This window comes from Triturus cristatus, chromosome 3_2 (assembly GCF_964204655.1).
Source record: "Triturus cristatus chromosome 3_2, aTriCri1.1, whole genome shotgun sequence".
Classification (NCBI taxonomy): Eukaryota; Metazoa; Chordata; class Amphibia; order Caudata; family Salamandridae; genus Triturus; species Triturus cristatus.
This window is the reverse complement of record NC_140584.1, coordinates 1,072,626,311-1,072,644,304: the sequence shown is the minus strand read 5'-3', so window position 1 is coordinate 1,072,644,304 and position 17,994 is coordinate 1,072,626,311.

Sequence of the window (17,994 nt, the reverse complement as noted above, 5' to 3'; positions counted from 1 at the left end):
TGCCCTGGCGGGTGCCCCTCATGCAAACCTGGTCCACACAGATCAGAATGGATTTATTCCAGCCCGGAGCACTATGTACAACTTGCAAAGGATGTACTCAGTGCTGTACCATGCAGACGCTCAACAACTGCCACAAGCAGCCCTCCTGCCAATAGACCTTGAAAAGGCCTTCGACACTGTGCGATGGGACTACCTGTTCGAACCTATGAAGCACATGGGCCTGGGAGAGGGCTGGGTAAAATGGATAATGCTACTCTACGAACACCCTACAGCCAGAATAAGAACAGGTAAAACAGTGTCCGCACAATATGGAATCTTCCGAGGTACACAACAGGGCTGCCCATTGTCGTCCCTGCTGTTCGCACTGGCGTTGGAACCACTGGCAGCACTATTTAGACAAAGCGGCGAGGGGCTGGGTATAACATTAAGGGGGAACACACATATTATTTCCCTATATGCAGATGATTTATTGCTCTATCTTAGGGACGCAACGGTGGAAACCAGGACTGCCCTACGTTTGATGGGGCAGTTTGAGTTATTGTCCGGCCTTAAAGTTAACCACAACAAAACGTATCTCTTTCCCATCTTAGCCAGTATGACCCACCCATCGGGCCTTGTGGAGGGCATTAAATGGGCTCTCACAACTTTCCGATACCTGAGGATCCAAGTCTTCCACTCGCTGGATGATTTACACGAAGGCAACCTCAGAAGGACTCTTAGATCCCTGAGATCGAATGTCTCCTTTTGGTGCTCGTTGCAACTACCGATTATGGCCTGGATTTCCCTCACTAAAATCAAGTCCCTGCTTCTTGGTATAAACAACTAGATCCCGTACTGCAAGACCTGATATGGGAAAAGGGGAGTCAGCGAGTGGCCTTGATGATTTTACAACACATATCGGTGGAGGGAGGACTTGGAGTGCCAAACTTCGAGCTTTATTTCTGAGCATATTAGCTAATATGCCGGGCGCAGTGGTTGCCAGGTACGGCCCAGAAGGAACTGACCAAACCGACCCAGGGACCCGTACAGATTTGATATTGGCCAAAATGCTTGACCCTGAAGTTGCCATTCCTCATTTATCGCTACTACAAACCACAGCTCTAAGCTGCCGGAAATGCTGTCTATTTAAAGCAGGGAATTCTCCTTTGTATACCTCGGTTCTGCCCCTTGTGGGCCTCCCCGTTGGAAATGCTAAGACGACATTAACCCCAGCACTGATGGAACCCTGGACTGAAGACGGACTAGAGACGGTGGGAGACTGCTACCAGCACGCAGCCCTAGCTCCATTTGAGGACCTACTTGAGAGCTATGGCCTACAACCGGGCCAATTTTTAACTTGTGAAATCATGCTGTGCACCTTCAGGGAGCTGTGGGGAGGGAGCCTGGAAGAGCCTAAGCCACATGCGTTATTCCACTAAATTTTTACATTAGGCACTGCAAGGTATCAGGTAAAGTGGTTCTATGCCTAACAACTGGAGATGGCCTGAACACCTCTACAAATACATACAATTCAACTACACATACATGACTTACATGACACCTCATAAACGGCAGATTGCTTACAGAGGCAATATGCGCAAATGCCAGAGATGCGACTGTGTGGATGCAGACTTTGTACACATGACTTGGGACTGTGCCCCACTACGTAAGGTCGAGGTGTGCTTGTTGGAGCTCTTCCCCCACCCATCGAAACAGAGGTGGGTAACAGGTTCCTTGATCTAGCTTTGGTCCTAGCCATGAGACGAATAGAAATGGCCTGGAAATCCGTAAGTGCATTGGCTGTTGAAATCTGGAAACGAGACGTGACTCATTGGGCCATGGTAGAGGGTAGGGTGTTGGCAAGGGAGGAGACGAGAGGACTGAGACAACGCCCCATGGAGAGAGATACTGGAGGTATGGGAAAGTCCAGACAGAGACGGGAGCAAAAGAGGGGGTCGTGACGACAATACACAGACGAGTGACGAGGAGGACCAAGGGGAAAAGCACCTAAATGACAACCACTGAGATGACCTTAATAAAAACCACCACCACACACAGACTTTGACATGCTTCAAGGTAATGATCAGATTTTGGTACCGCCCCCTCCCACTACACATTCTTTTGTAGCGCTTATAATATATAGCCTGAGGGCAGTGAGAGTCTGTGGCCCAACAAGAGACAGCCAGCTTACCCCATACAATCCATCTAAATCACTGCTATACACGCAAGTCCTTAACCCCACTGCATAGTTAGTCACTTAGTATGTTATACAAGTTACATAATGTTTTGTAAACTGCGAGATACGTATACGATGGCAAACTATACAATATACATGATGTCATACAGAACAGGATTAGTCTTTCCCTAAAAATACAACAGGCAAAATAATAATATGCCATATGATAATATGAACCAAATGTATATATGCTTATCGACAACTTCTTTCGTGGCCTTTTTGAATTGTAACCAGAGATCATATAGGACATGTCTATAGATGCTATAGAAGTGCTGTAATGTGATATATTAATTACCATCGAGAGTTATAGCTCATGATGGATATTGAAATTACTGCCAATAAAAACATGTTTGAAAAGAAATCTATATCTTTTGCAGAGCTTTCCAATGCACAATACGATTGTTCTGTACAAGTTTTTTAAATTTATTTTATTGGTGAGACCCATCATTTGATCTCGCTGTCTTTAACATTAGTCTTTAGACTCCCCGATTTTACTCTATCACCACGTTAATTACTAGCTATTAGTTATCCTCACTCCAATACCTCCCTGTACCCTTGCCGTTTTTAGGTCTCGCTGAGACAGCGAAAGCTGTCTCTTTGAGACATTTTGTAGTGGGCTTTTAAAAGTGCAACCAAGTCAGCCTAGACCTACAGTGCATGTGCGCGGGCGCGCGCGCCGCTTTTACCCGGATTACTTTCACTTTCGCGGCCGCACGGCTGCTTTGATGTTTGATCGCGATCGCGATCACTTTCGCTTAGCTGTCTGTTTGAAGTTTGATGTAGGGGCACCTACAAGAAGAAATCCCATGAAGTCCTACAAATGTCAGCTCCTTTGTGAGTATCTTATCCCAAGAGAAAGCTGCCGTCTGCATCATGAAGCGTATCTCTGCTTTTAAATGTAAAAGGGAGCTATTCTTGATCATCAAGGAACATGAACTCGGCAAAGTCCGAAACTTTCAAAATCAAACCTTTCCAATCGCTCGGTGACAATATTGCCTGAAATGCAACAGGAAACATTATTAAAATCTAAGAAAGCGTTCTGGTTTATTTGTTTAGGCCTGCTCGTGGTTTATAACCTGCTGCTCTTCCAATCATCACAGTACTTCTCTGCATCACCATTCCTGAGGAGGCCCATCTGCCCTTTTTTGAAACCCGTTCTCCCGACACTCAGTCCCTGCCTCATTTCTCTTCTTGAGGCACGCTTCCACTTGCGTTCATTTATTCAAAAATACTCGGATCCCTCCTTATCTTCAGAAATGGCCTCACAGGTATGGAAAAGAATGATAATCACTCCTTTGAAAAATCTTAGTTTGGTTTCTTAAGTTACCTTGGCCTATCTCTGCCACAAACTGGCTAAAACGTCATATCCAGCTGGCTGCGTGACCACATTGCGCTGCCTTTAGTATGGCTAGTGTTATGAAGTTGGTGCTAATTGCTGTCCTTGCCTGTGCTTGGTTCTAGACTCTGGTAATGGACAGTTCTGGTACTCGTCACCATCTGCTGCATTTGAAATGGTCAACCAATCCGTTCTGATTGGGCGGCTAGTGATGCTAGGAGAGTAAGGGCCACTGTTGAACTGGATTAGCTCTTTGCTGAGCCATTGGCCACCGGTTTTCTGCACATCCATTTTTAGGTCTCGCTGTTGTCCTTTCTTTTGTGGCCTCTGAATTGTTCCCCAAACAGTTTATTGTGCACGCCAGGCTGCTAACAGTCCTTATCTGAACATTAAGTTTTTAGATTGTTTTGCTCTGCAAGTGACTGGAAAGAACTATCCAGCTAGTTAAAAATGTGATCCACATCGTTCCCTGTGCACTTCAGAAATCACCAGCAGTAATCCAGGAGGTCCCAGAGTAATGACAATAATGTCTAGCCCCTTGGAGAAGGGCTAGTTGTTCCAGCTATGTCAAAGCAAATTCCACTGCTTTATTTCATTCTTTCGCCCTCTCTGCTCGTTGGAAAAGGCCTCCCCCTTCCTACTCCTTCCTCACTCTCTGCCTCGGACCTGGATTTAATTCTCCCACCCACACGTATACAGACTTCAGGCCCGCTTGCCGCAGGCTTCCGGAAACAAAAGACTGCACGGCTACTTGTAAAATTCGGGGTTGCAGGGCCCTAGACTACAGACTATGCCAAGCTGCGCTGAGTGGGGAGGGCAAATGTTCTGACCCATTTAGCCACATAAAACCGTCCCTTTCACGTCTCCCAGGTAGGCCAGTGCAATGATCTTTTGGTGAACATAACAGTATTACAAATAAATAACATTTGGAAACGTAATTGGGAAAGCATTCTGTTTTTTTTCTCTCCATTTGTAATTGCTTTTCTGCTGGTAAAAATATACATTTTTGGCTTTCGAAATGCTCATTATCTTATTCTCCCTTGCATAGCGAACATTTACTATGCCAATCTACAATGCCTACTTTGCTGTGCACTGGACTGTTGCAGACCACACTTGGTGACCAACTTACTATCGGCCATACTGGAAGGCTACTCTGATGCTCGTCTAACTATCTGAGAAATAATCCTATTTCTACTTACACTGCACCATTCATGTTATATGTGTATATGTATGTGTGTTTATATATATGTGTATATATATTCAATTATGGGAATACTCCATTCTTTCTCGAAATAGACATCCAGCACTCCAAGTCAAAGTTTTTGGCACTCGGTCTTTTTATTCCTTACACACGAGGAAAAACATCTACGCGTTTCAGCAGACTCACGCTGCCTTGTTCACGATGTTTGTGCCCATTTTTTTTTTTTTTTTTTTTTTTGACAATAAAATACCCGACAATTCATAGGTAACATCAACAAGGGACTTGACACATTGTATCCCACTATTTGCTCAGTACACTCTGGCGGCCATTTCTTAACATGTTAACAACCTTGTGTTAACCTGTATTGCACAGCTAATTCGTTACCTCTTTCTTCCTTTTTACCAATTCCCAGGGATTTATATTAGAGAATATTATTCCTCCAAGTATTTATAGAGGGAATGAATAGGAAGAAATATAAAGTGCAAGTGCAGACAAGAAGTTTTATCCGGCAAGTGCCTTAAAAACATTGTCATTCAAAGTGCTAGTGCTTATTGTGCAAATTCCGCCCACGGTCCAAATTCTATTTACAAATAAATAATTACTATATGTAACTTAATCTGATAATTAAAATTTAAAGTGCAAGTGCTTCTATAAACCTACACAGTTGTTCGGACAAAGTGCATATTTGTTCCCTTCCATCCAATACATCTAGATAGAACAATATTACATATCCACATATATTTGCAAACATTAGGACCGGCGACAAAGTAAACAAACATATTCCTGTAGAGCAGTTATTTTGTGTCATAGTTGCTACTATGTTGACCAATTTTTACCATTAAAAACAACAAAGGGGCAAAAAAAGGGGGAAAAACCATATCCTTAACGGTTAATCATGTGTGCAGTTCTCTGTTACTCATTTTTCTTTATCAGATTTCTCAAGACAGACACGTATAGAGATCCTCATCCACGTTCAACCCTTGTGGCTCTTTGCAATTGAATTCTAAAATAAAGTATGTTTCCAATTTTCTCAATTCCTTCTCCCTGTCTCCTCCCCTCTTTCTCCTCGGGACTTCAGCTATACAGGAGTATTGGAGAAACAACGGGTTACTTTGGTGGTGGGTCTCAAAATGACGTGCTATGGGGTACGTTCTGTCTCGATTTACGATCGCCCTTCTATGTTGTAAAATACGTTTAAATACAGGGAGAGTTGCACTCCCTATATATATTTTTGGGCAAGGGCATCGTAATAAATAAACAACAAAACTAGACTTGCAGGTCAAAAAACTCCTAATTGTAATCGTTTTGTTAAAGAATGTTTTTAGAGTAGTGCAATTTACGCCATGTTGGCACGCTTTGCACTTCGGGCATTTCTTGAAGCCCGCTTTCTGGTGTAACCAGGTAGGAGCTTGTCTCTTTACCTCCTGATACTCACTTTTTACAACTAGATCTTTCAGTGATTTTGATTTTTTATAAGTGATCTCAGGGTGTTTCTTTACCTTGGAACCTAAAACAGGGTCGTTTCTTACCAAATGCCAGTGTTTATTAAGGATAGATCTTACTTCTTTATGTTTCTCACTGAACGTTGTTATAAATCTAGAGTTGATGCAGTTTTTATTTACATCTTTCTCTCTGTCTAATTTCCTCTGTTTGGTTCTAGATGGTTCGAATAAGATTTTCTGTCTATCTAAATTCCTTGCTTTAGAAGACGCCCCCTTGATTACAGTCGGGGAATACCCTCTCTGTATGAATCGGTCAGTCATCTCTTTCTCTATTCTGACATATTCATCCTGGTTGCTACAAGCTCTCCTAGCTCTGAAGAACTCTCCAAAGGGGATGCTCCTAATCAATGCTAGTGGATGGGCACTCCCTGCATGGAGTACTGTATTTCCGGCAGTGGCCTTGCGGAACACTGAAGTCTCCAGTTTGTCCCCTACAGGTTTGACCCGAATATCTAAAAAGTCTATAGTAACCCTACTAAAGTGGCCTACAAACTCTAGTGTATATATATATGTATATATATATATGTGTGTGTGTATGTGTATATATTTATATGTATGTATGTATATGCATGTTTATGCCTATGTGTGTGTGTATGAGGGGTAGCAAGCACTATAAAAATGCAAACCCTTCCGTCCTCTATCCCGATTCGTTTACAATCCAAATAACAGACTAACCTTCCCACAGCTCAAATCAAATTAATTTCATTTCCCTGCACTAATTCATCACTAATCCTTCTTGGGTTCCAGGGTAGCGTGCTACTCGCCAAAAAGCGCTTTGATACCTCATTTGGGGTAGCAAGCACTATATAAATGCACACCTTTCCCTCTTTCATACCTCCTCTATTCTTTTCAATCCAAATAAAAGACTAACTTGTCCACTGCTCATTTGAATTTCATATTTCCCTCACTAATTTACCACTTATCCTTCCTTGGTTACGGAGTAGCATGCAACTTGCCGAAATACACTTCAACGCCTCATCAGGGGTAGCAGGCACTATATGAACTAAAACCTTTCCCTCTTCTATCCCTCCACTATCCTCCTCAAGCAAAATAACTGACTAACATATCCACAGCTCAAATTAATGTCATATTTCACTATACTAATTCACCACTAATCCATTTGGGTTCGGGAATAGAATGCTACTCGCCAAAAAAGCCCTTTAACACCTCAAAAGGGGTAGTAAGCGCTACATAAAATCAATTACAATAAAATACAGTACATAAGCTCTGGTTTCATTACACATAGTAGCATTCTTTTTTGTCAGCTTGCCCATACAAATGGCAGTAGCAATGTTCAAATATCACTCAGCCGCATAAAAAAAAAAAAAAATTTGCAAAGCAATAGGTCTCGCACTTGCAAGAGTTTGAGCTATTGGTATTGTAAATGACAATGGCTTTTATTTATGTGTTGGTTTTCAAAACAGATTAATAAAAGGCATCATCATTTACAATGCCAATAGCTTAAACTCTCGCAAATGCGAGACCTATTGCATTGCAAATGCTTGTTTTGTTTCCTATGGTATTGTATTTAAATGTCTATTACCACAAAAATGTTTTATTGAGTAACTGATCCAAAAGTAACTACAGAGTTTGAAAACTCACAAACTTGAAAATTGGTGGATGTTCACAAACCTTTTACTGGTAGTTGGACTCCCTGAAGATGGTAGGAAATTTACTCCTGTGAAGGACAGGCAGAAGTTCATTTTGAAGGTGGAAGAGGAGAGGGATCATTCTAAAAAGGTAGTGTAGACATAGCGAAGATTTTGTTGTCCATTCTGATGCCTAAAAACAAGTAGAACAGTGAAACTAGACGAATGCACCACATCAATGGAAAAAAAACATGCCAGGGAGCTGACATCTGCCATGAAATCCTTTGCTTGCCAAATACTCTGGTCATGGAGGATCAGTGAAACTGACAGCTACCTCGTGGTCCAAGGGTAGTTTGAATAAAATTATTTATTTTTTTGCATGGATACAAAAAGTATTAAAAAGAGGTACTGGTATTGATACTAAAACTCATGGTATATAATCATGTTCGTTAAAGAAGATAAGTTTGCAGCAAACATTATAACATTAAAAAACGTTATTCCATATATAATAAATTGCTATTGCTAGAGTGACAAAAAGTCGCCCAAAACTACTCCTGAGGAGCTCTTTCCATCTGATCTAGATACTTCCATATTAAAGTAAATTTTTGGGTAGCACCAACCCTTTTCGCGTAAGCTTCTTCAAAGGTTTTTACTCGCCTCATTTTAATATACCATTCTAGAACAGACGAAACTTTGGTAGTTCTCCTGTTCTCGAGGATCAGTGAGCGTGCCACCAAAGAAGCAATTGATAAAAACATTTCACCCCCTTTGGTTAATAGCTAGGTTTGACTCTGTTTTAGTTAACCAAAAAGTGCTAGCTCAGGCTTGAGTTGTATCCTACTCAAAAGAGCAAGGCTAAGCGCCTCACAGATTTCCTCCGAGAACTGGCTCAACCTTGGGCATGTAAAACATCATGCAGCCAATCACCCTCTCCAAGCTGTTGGCACCCAAAGCATTTATTCTCCACCTCGGGAGAGATTTTATGAAGTGCCTTTGGGGTGTAATAAGCCATCTATTGAGGCAAAAATGACATTCTTTTAAAGTTTGCAGCTCTCAATGCCTTAGTGCCATGTTGTGAAATAGTTTGCCACTCTCCATTTGTCAGGTTGCAGGATACTTCTAGTTTTACTTTCTCAAAAAAATTGGTTGATTCGATACCAATTCCCTATACCGCGCAATTTAGCTCTGAACAGAGCAGCTAAAACCGGAGGGGTTCCTGTACTTCCTGGAGGTATACATTTATTTAACAATGTTCTGACCTGGAGGTAACTAAAAAAGAGTAGCCTGCTCTGATTGCCACATCTAGCCTGTACCTCCTCCCAATTGATAAAACTACCTCCCACTAAGAGGTGGCTCAGTTCCGTAAATCCAGAGTTTAACATGGCTATTCCAAATATGGAGACCCAAACTTTTACATTCTGTCAAACCCAGATATTCGAATCCTGAACACTGGGCCTTTAAAGAATAGAATTTCTGAAGTCTACTAGTCAAAGCTTGGAGGCTCTTGTATCTTGTTTTCTTGGGAAATGTTGAAGTTTTTATAAAAACCGGAAGCTGCGATTCGGCTTCATAGACCATTTTATTCAGAAAGAAGTTATCCAGAGATCCCTTATCATCAATTAACTGAACAATTGCATCCAAAAATGCTGCCTCATAATAAGTGCGAATATGAGGAAATGTCAATCCACCCCAACTAGAATCCAGTTGGAGGATTGATAATTTTAGCCTTGACACTTTTTTATTCCATATAAACTGGCAAAAGATTTTTTCCAATTCTTTAAAATATGCTGCATTAATTTTGATTGGAATGGTTGAGAAAAGCTTCATAATTTATCTTGAATAAATCCACATATTGGTTTGAGACCTAGATTCCCACATAGCGTATTGGCTCAAGAGAATAAGCTTGTTTTTTAGATTATCTGGGAGGAAATTACAACACACATTTAGGGCCAGGACATCAGTTTTTTTGTGATTAATTTTATAGCCACCAATCGCCTCAAACTCAGAAAATTCCATCAAAATTATTTGGATGTTTGGTCTTGCAGGCTTAAGGTACAGAATAACATCGTTTGCGAATAGCTTTAATGTCGTCATTCCCTCTATTGAAGTTTTAATCTTCATATTGTCCTGGATCCTAGCAGCCAAAGGTTCGATAAAAAATGCAAACAATACTGGAGACAAGGGGCACCCCTGACAGGTTCCCCGTCTTATATCTATTGTACCTGCCAGTTTAGAGTTGACCCTTATCTGTGCCGGAGCCCCTTGATATAAATCTGGAGCATACCAATAATCTGCTGCGGAAAACCAAACCTTTCAAGTCCATAAAATAGAGCACCCCAGTTGACCAGGTCGAACGCCTTCTCGGCATCGACCATCAGTATCAAGGCAGGTATTTGGTTAGTATTAAAATAGTCAATTGCTTGGATTAAATAACCAGTGTTCGAAGACATTGACCTGCCTGCAATAAAACCGGTTTGATCTGAATGTATCACATCCTGGGCCACTGAAGTAAACCGGTTAGCCCAGATTTTCATAAAGATTTTAAAGTCTGAGTTTAAGAGACTGATTGGCCTGTATGAACTGACTTCCCTGGAGTTTTTGCCCTTCTTTACAAAACGAACTATTGAGGATTCTTTAAAGGCTGCTGGAACATCACCTCCAGCTTTAAAATGATTAAGAGCTCCAACAGAAATGGTACTAGCTCCCCCGAGAATGTCTTATAAAATTCAATCGGAAGGCCATCATTTCCACAGGCCTTGCCACCTAGCATTAAGGCCAGGGCCCTAGAAATTTCACCTGCTGAAATATCTGCCAATAATACTTCTTTCTGCCTTCTAGAAATCTGGGGAAGTTCTAAATCATGAAAATGGGACTGAATAGCTTGTTTTGAAACTAGGTAGTCAGTTGAGTAAAGTTCCTCATAATGATCTAAAAATATTTTAGAAATCTTTTCTTTGTCAGTTACTAAAATCTACGTCCCAGGTACCACCACTTTATGAATTACCGCTGCTTCTTGTTTTACTCTAGTGGACCATGCCAACAATTTTCCTACCATCTGGCTTTCCTCATAGACTCTCTGCTAGTAAGATTGCGAGCTGCTTATTTCTTCCAAAATGAAGAACTCCCTCAATTCCTGTTTTGCCTTAGTTAATTGTTCTCCTTCTTGTTGTCCTCCCCAAAAAGAACCATTCTTTTTTGCCAAGGCAACATCAACTGCCTTCTGAAGTTTTGCTATTCGTCTCTTACGAACCCTAACTTGCTCTGACATATAAGCAATCATTTGCCCTCGTATCGAGGCCTTAAAAGCTCCCCAGACTAAAAAAGGCCTTGCAGTACCCCTGTTAATCTGGAAGAACTCCTTAAACCACTCTCGCATATTACCGATCCATTGTTGATTGGCTAAGAGGAGTCTATCCATCTGCCACCTGGATTTTCCCACTCTTCCCAGCTTTAAATCAACTTCAGTTTTAACCAGAGAATGGTCTGAAAAGGAGTAAGCCCAGATCTAAGTGTTCGCACAATTCAAAGAGCGTGATATTAAAAAAAATCAAAATGCGAAGCAGACTGATATTGACGAGAGTAATAATTATATTGTTTAGAAACACTATGATCTCTACGCCAATGATCAACTAGTTGGTAATCCTGTTTCATTACATCTATCACCTTTTTAGTCCCTGGCTTCATATGCTTTTTTGCTTTATTTGCTGTATCCATTTGCAGATCCTATACAAAATTAAAATCACCACCTAGAATTATTGGGCCCACAGCCGTTCTAAATCTATCAAAAGTTTTGGTACATTCGTCTTAAGGTGGGTTTCCTGTAAAAATAAGATTTGTGGTGAGAATGATGCCAGCCATTTTACCAATCCCCCAGATTTTCGCTTATTTGAAACACCATTAACATTAATGGAGATAATAAGGACTCTATGACCCATCACTACCATTATTACTTAAATCCTAAGTGTAATAGGGATGGATTTCCTTCTAACATATTGCATAAAATACCTCTGTTCATTTTCTTTAATATATTGCATTGAATACCTCTGCTCATTTTGTTTCTCTCCACCACACTCCCTCTGTTCCCTACCCCCACCCGATCCCTCCCCGGAGCCCCGTGACCCTTCCTACTCCTGGCAGATGGGAGATTACCCGCCTTACCCCCTGCCTGGCCCCTAGTTGGGACCCCTAGAATGGGTGCCATGGTGTTGCACCCTGCTGTGATCCACAGCCCCGCAACGCCCAGCAAAAAAAAAAAAGGAAGAAAAAAGATGAGAAGCCAAGAAATACTAAAGGGAAAAGAGACAAGAAAAGAAAATGGAAGCATAGAGCCAGTGTCTGTCATATCTAGCAGTCCGATCACTTTACTTGTCTTCTGTAATCCTCTGCAATAGTTCCTGAGCCTCGTCGAGGCTTGTAAACATATTAAATTTGCCTTGAACCAAGACTTGTAGTTTTGATTGTTGAGCGATGGCCGCTTGAGCTCCCTGTGCTTTGAACAGATACAGGAGCTTGACGAACTCCTTCCGGCGACGTCCTGCCGGTGTACTCATATCCGAAAAAATGCGACAGTTTGGAATATCCCGTGAAGAGAATTGCCTCTTCCGAATCACTCTGGTCAAAACCTGCTCCTTAAATCGATAATCCGCAAAGTTCACTAAGATAGTTCTAGGCAGTTTTGAACTGGAAAATGGCTGCGCAGGAACTCTATGGGCACGAGTGATCGTAAAGCCACCGGAAAACTCAGGAAGAACAGTTTCTTTCATGAAGGATTCCACCTATTGTATTGTTTGTGATCCTTCACAGCCTTCTGGAACCCCGAATATGCACAAATTTTGAACGGCGAGAATGATTCTCCAATTCTTCTAGCTTGATTTCCAACAAGTTTTTCTGTTTTTTATCTGTCATGACTTGCTGCTGCATTAAGGCGACCTGATCTTCCAATCGAGAGGTTTTTGTTAGAGCCTCTTGTAATCTTTCTGGGTAAGATCCCATTATCTCTTCAAATTTCTGGTCAGACGTGCATGAAGTGCTGCTATCTCCATTGCTTGGGAGGCTTTCATTTCGCGAATCTCATCGTGAATGAGGTTGAGCATGCTTTTAATATCGCACTGAAAACTAGTCCCTGTGTCCACAATTCTGTCAACCTCAGCAGTCGATGATACTGAAGATGGAGGATTCGCCAATGGTCGAAAAAGTAGAGGAGGTTGCTGAGCTGTCGACTCGGGGCAAGATTGAGCGGCCTGTGCATCCTGAGTGCTCTGTATAGGCTGTTTTGAAGCCTGATTTGAAGCCTGAGAGTTTGGGCTGTAGAGGAAGTGTAGTCTGTAGAGGAAGCAGAGGTGCTTTTGTGTTGTTAAACAATGGATATTCCTTGTCTTTGCCCAGAGGCGAGTTGGAGGGAATTTCCTGAATGCTCTCTTGCATCTCCTGGTTCAATATCCCAGCCTGAATCACCACTGGAGAGTTATTAATCATGTTTTCTCCCAGCATGACCAAACTAGATGGCACGCTGTCTTGTTCTAGTACCTCTGGGGTTAGATTTATTCGTCTCTGGCTTGAGCTTTCAGGCCTATCTTGTCTGGCAACCTCTTGGCCCCCCTCACCATGCTCCAGGACTTCATCTTCACAGCTGATGGGAATGGTTGTAGGGGCGGATCCTCGGCGAGCTTTTGGATTGCGCTCAGCTCTCTCTGCAGCTATTGCAGAAGTTATCTTAAGCTGTGTGATACGATTTTTTGACTTTGGCGCCATATTTGACTCTAATTGAGCCACTGCGTTAGTGGCTTTTAAAGTTTTTCCCATTTCTCCTCTGATTTATTTTTTTCTTCTGTTTCTTTCCTTCCCTCTTTTTCCCCTTATCTTTAAAAGCAGAGTCTTTGACTGGTAATGCTCACAAGATAAAGGGAGAAAATGAAAGTCTTATTACAGCCAACTACTCCCTCTCACTCCTAGCACTCCCAGCACGCTTACCCGTGGCAGGCCTGGACGATAAGCGTCTGCTCTCTTTGAAAATCCTGAGCCTTGCACCCCGTCACTGGATATCACTCAGCTCCTGCTTACTCCACACACTCCTCGGCAGCCTCTGGTTCCTGTTGTTGCCACAGCTGCTCCCAGCATTAACAACGGAGTCAGACCAGGCACAAGTTGCACAAGTTGCATCTCAATAAATCCTCCTGTTGAATCCTGTTGACTCAAAACCCCCCTCTATCAAACAGCCTAGTTTGAAGCCTCACGTTCTCTTCTGCAGCAGCAGCAGCAGCATCTCTCGAGTGGCTCAGACGGCTCTCCCACTTCCTGCCGTGATGTAAAAAAGCATGCCGTACCGCACCCAAAGTTGAGGCAGAACGGAGCTGGGAAGGTACAAAGCCGTCGAGGCCAAAAAAGCACTTCTCCCTTCTTCACCGCTTCCTCACTCCCCAGTATAGAGGGCGACAGCTATCAAGAATCAGTCCTTGCCAAAACTCTGTGTTTCAGAGCCTCACAGCCATTAGCCCACACCAATGGTCGGTAGTTTCAGGTACGGGGCAGAGCGATGGTCACCTGGGGCTACGTGGAAGCGGAATCCAGCATAGCCTCTCTCGCCTCTTTCTTATTAGTTTGTTTTTTTTAGAATGTAAAACTGGCAATCAGATGCTATAAAAACGTAGGGACCTAGACATAGAGGATTGCAGGGCCAACCAGCCTCAGGTGACATCAGTGGCAGCCCTCACATATAAAAAGTAGTGGGCGGGGAGAAGGAGGCTGGGGAGCGCAGGATAGGGACAGGTGGGGGTGAGAGACTTTAAAATAATAAAAATGTTTAAAAACAAGTTAACACCCAAGCGCCACCCATGGAGCACCCCCTTGATGCAAAGTAATGTAAAGAAGCATTAGGCACTTATCTGCATTACTTTCAGGTGAATTTCCAGCACAAAACAAGTTGGAAAAAACCCATTTTGCACTGATGCATGACAAAAATACGGTGCAAAATCTTAGTAAATATACCCCTTGCGTTTCAGTCAGTGAGATCTCACTTATGCTATTGACTGACTGAGATCATAAGACTTTGCTTTGCTATGTATGTCCCACCACTTTAAAACCTCATTAGTGACCAGGGGCCTCATGTAGGTGGGCTTGCATTTACCACTTCATAAATACCGAATCATACCGATTCGGTATTTATGAAGTGGTAAATGCTATGTAGGTAATGAGTCGGTAAATGTTACCGATTCGGTAAAATTCGGTAATTACCGAATCGGTATTTACCGATTCGGTAATGAGGTATACCTTCCCATTGATGGGAAGGTATGCCTCATTACCGAATCGGTAAATACCGATTCGGTAATGGGGGGAACACATGCAAGGGTGGCAGGGTGTCGCATTGACACCCTGTTGCACCCCTGATTCGGCCATGTGTGCACATGTGGCACACATACATGCCCTAAGGGCATGTATGTCTGCCACATTGCACACTTCTAAGCGCTTTAAAATGCTTAAACACATCCATTCATTATTTACCACCAACTATTAGTTGGTGGTAAATACCGACTCCAAACAACACCCACACACTCCCCCTACATCTCATTTCTGTATTCGGAATTTACCGAATCGGTAAAATTACCGATTCGGTAATTTTACCGATTCGGTAAATTACCGAATACAGAAATGAGCCCCCTACATCTCAAAAGCCAAAATACCGGTCGGTAACGGTATAATTACCGAAAATCGGCCGTCACCGACCGGTATTTAGCTACCTACATGAGGCCCCATAAGTTTATTTTATGGAAACCATCCCTCTCCCACAAAGCACATGAGGTAAAATGTATCTTCCTGCTTAACACACCATACAAATGAAACTATTCATGCCTTCCACTTCATAACTGCTTGTAAAAGTAATACTTTGAACAGTGTTTTAAGTATAATGAAAAAGTAGTTGGGGGTCTATAAAAGAGACATTACCAAAAAATGACAACTAGGAATGCTTTCCAAGAGGGGTCAAGTATTTAGTTGCGATTATATACCTTTACATTGCATGCATTTACAACACATGCGATCACAACGACTGTGTTGCTACATCGCAGTGCCATTACAATGCAAGTCGTTACAACGACTTGCTGTAGGGGGCACGCTGGATTTAGGAATAGTATAATTTACTATTCAAACTCCAGTGTGTGCAACAGTAGGGAAGGTGTTGGAATAGAAAATTATAATATTCCTTAGTTTAGAGCGCCCCTACAACAAGTCGTTGTAACGACTTGTGTTGTAATGGTACTGCGATGTAACAACGCGGTCCTTGTAACGACCGCATTGTAATCTCATGCGTTGTTACGCATGCAATGTGATGGCTGTTTCCCGCTTTAACACATGCAGAGTATAATCCTGTGTTATACATCATAGTGTGCCACCCAACTAGTATTTGAGTCCCTCTGTGAGTTTTCTGGTATTGCATCCAGAGATTATAAAACAACCAACACGTATACTTAAGTAAGTCCGGACTATTGGCTTTGCTATTCCTTTTCAGCTGTATCAAATAACAATAATTATTTTGTTGTGAACGATTAGAATTGAAAATTGAAAATATTTTGTTCAATTTTGAAAAGGAGAGACTGTGAATTAAACTTTACCAAGGTCTTTAGAAGGGGTAGTGGACTTTGGAATGTCTCACTCACAGCAATCCTGTTCTCCCTTTCACACACTTTCTTCTGCAGTCTTTTACTCTGTTAGACTATTATGCACATTTTCTCCCCACATCGTTCTGAAATCCTCTATCTGCATATCTCACACTTTCATTCAACTGCCTGAGTGCAGTCAAGGATTGGATGTACATGTAGTTTTTACAGTTTTATGACGCAACAGACATGATGAGATACTCACACTGCTTTGTGCCTCAGCTTCAGATCTTTCAATCTTGCACCACACACATACACCCACACAGAACTTGAACTCACTCATACACTTGGAGGTGACTTAATTCACAGTATGCACTACAAAAGGGCCATAGATTGCATAAAAAACAGCTATTATAGCTAGCTGCGTCTGGCACAGGTACGTGTGGTGCTGTGTGGCGGGGCACGGAGGGGGGAAGTCGACAGACGACGGAATAGTTATTATTTATTTATTTAACTATACCTATTCAGTCGTCTGTCGACTTCCCCCCTGCAACCCTGCCCCCGCCCCGCTGCCCCACCACGCTTGCCGCTGGTTATAGCCACATCTGAATTATGAGATCAGCTGCAGCACCGCGGATCACTTTGGCCAAGAGATTTTGGCTGCTGAAATCTCCATGGGAATAATACAGAGTAAACTGAGTAATTACCTGGAGGAATCCAACCCAAAATTACAGATCCCCAGCTCAGTTCTCAGTGGACCCTCAGGATCCAACTTGTTTGGTGACAGGGTTTGTCCCAGACTCACTCATACACCCGGTATCATTAACTCCAAGGGTGGAGAAGATCCGGGCTGTTCACTCATTCATTCTTAATGAAGGCCTATAAATTTTGGGTAACATGATTTACATGGTTTTTGTACAGTTGAAGAGCAACAATTGCAAAGTAAAACATCTTACCAGTACAACATTTTGCACTGATTAATTCGTCCCATCATCTCTAAAAATATTGAGCAGAAATTGCTAAAAATATCAGTGAGATAGAGGTGATCCCATAATTTTTGAGGAAAAACATCTTCGCTTTTACAGTTTATGCAATCTATTCCATGTATTTGATGTTTTCAATATAACTGTACTTGTATTCTACTGCACACTGTTGAGGCAAGTGAACAGTACATTAAACAAAACCCACAATAATCATCTCATCCTATCTGCCACTTATCAGTCACTTCAGTTCAATCATGCTGATCCACTCATGCAAAATGCACAATGATGCCCTCTTTTCGCCCTCTGTCTCGCTAAAAGACATCTTCTGCTATGCCCCGGTTTCAAAGAGGACAATCCGTCACTTCTTATACAGGGGCAGATTTATAATAAGTGGCGCATCCCTGCATATCAGCAGGGATGCGGCATGTTATTATGCGCTACAGCTGCGCCACCATGGATGCGCCGCATTTATAATGCGGCGCACCATGGGGCAAAAACCGAACAGATGCGTGACGCATCTGTGCCGTAAAAGTGGCGCATTGCTGGAGTTGCGTCGCAAGCGCGACGCAGCTCCAGCAAT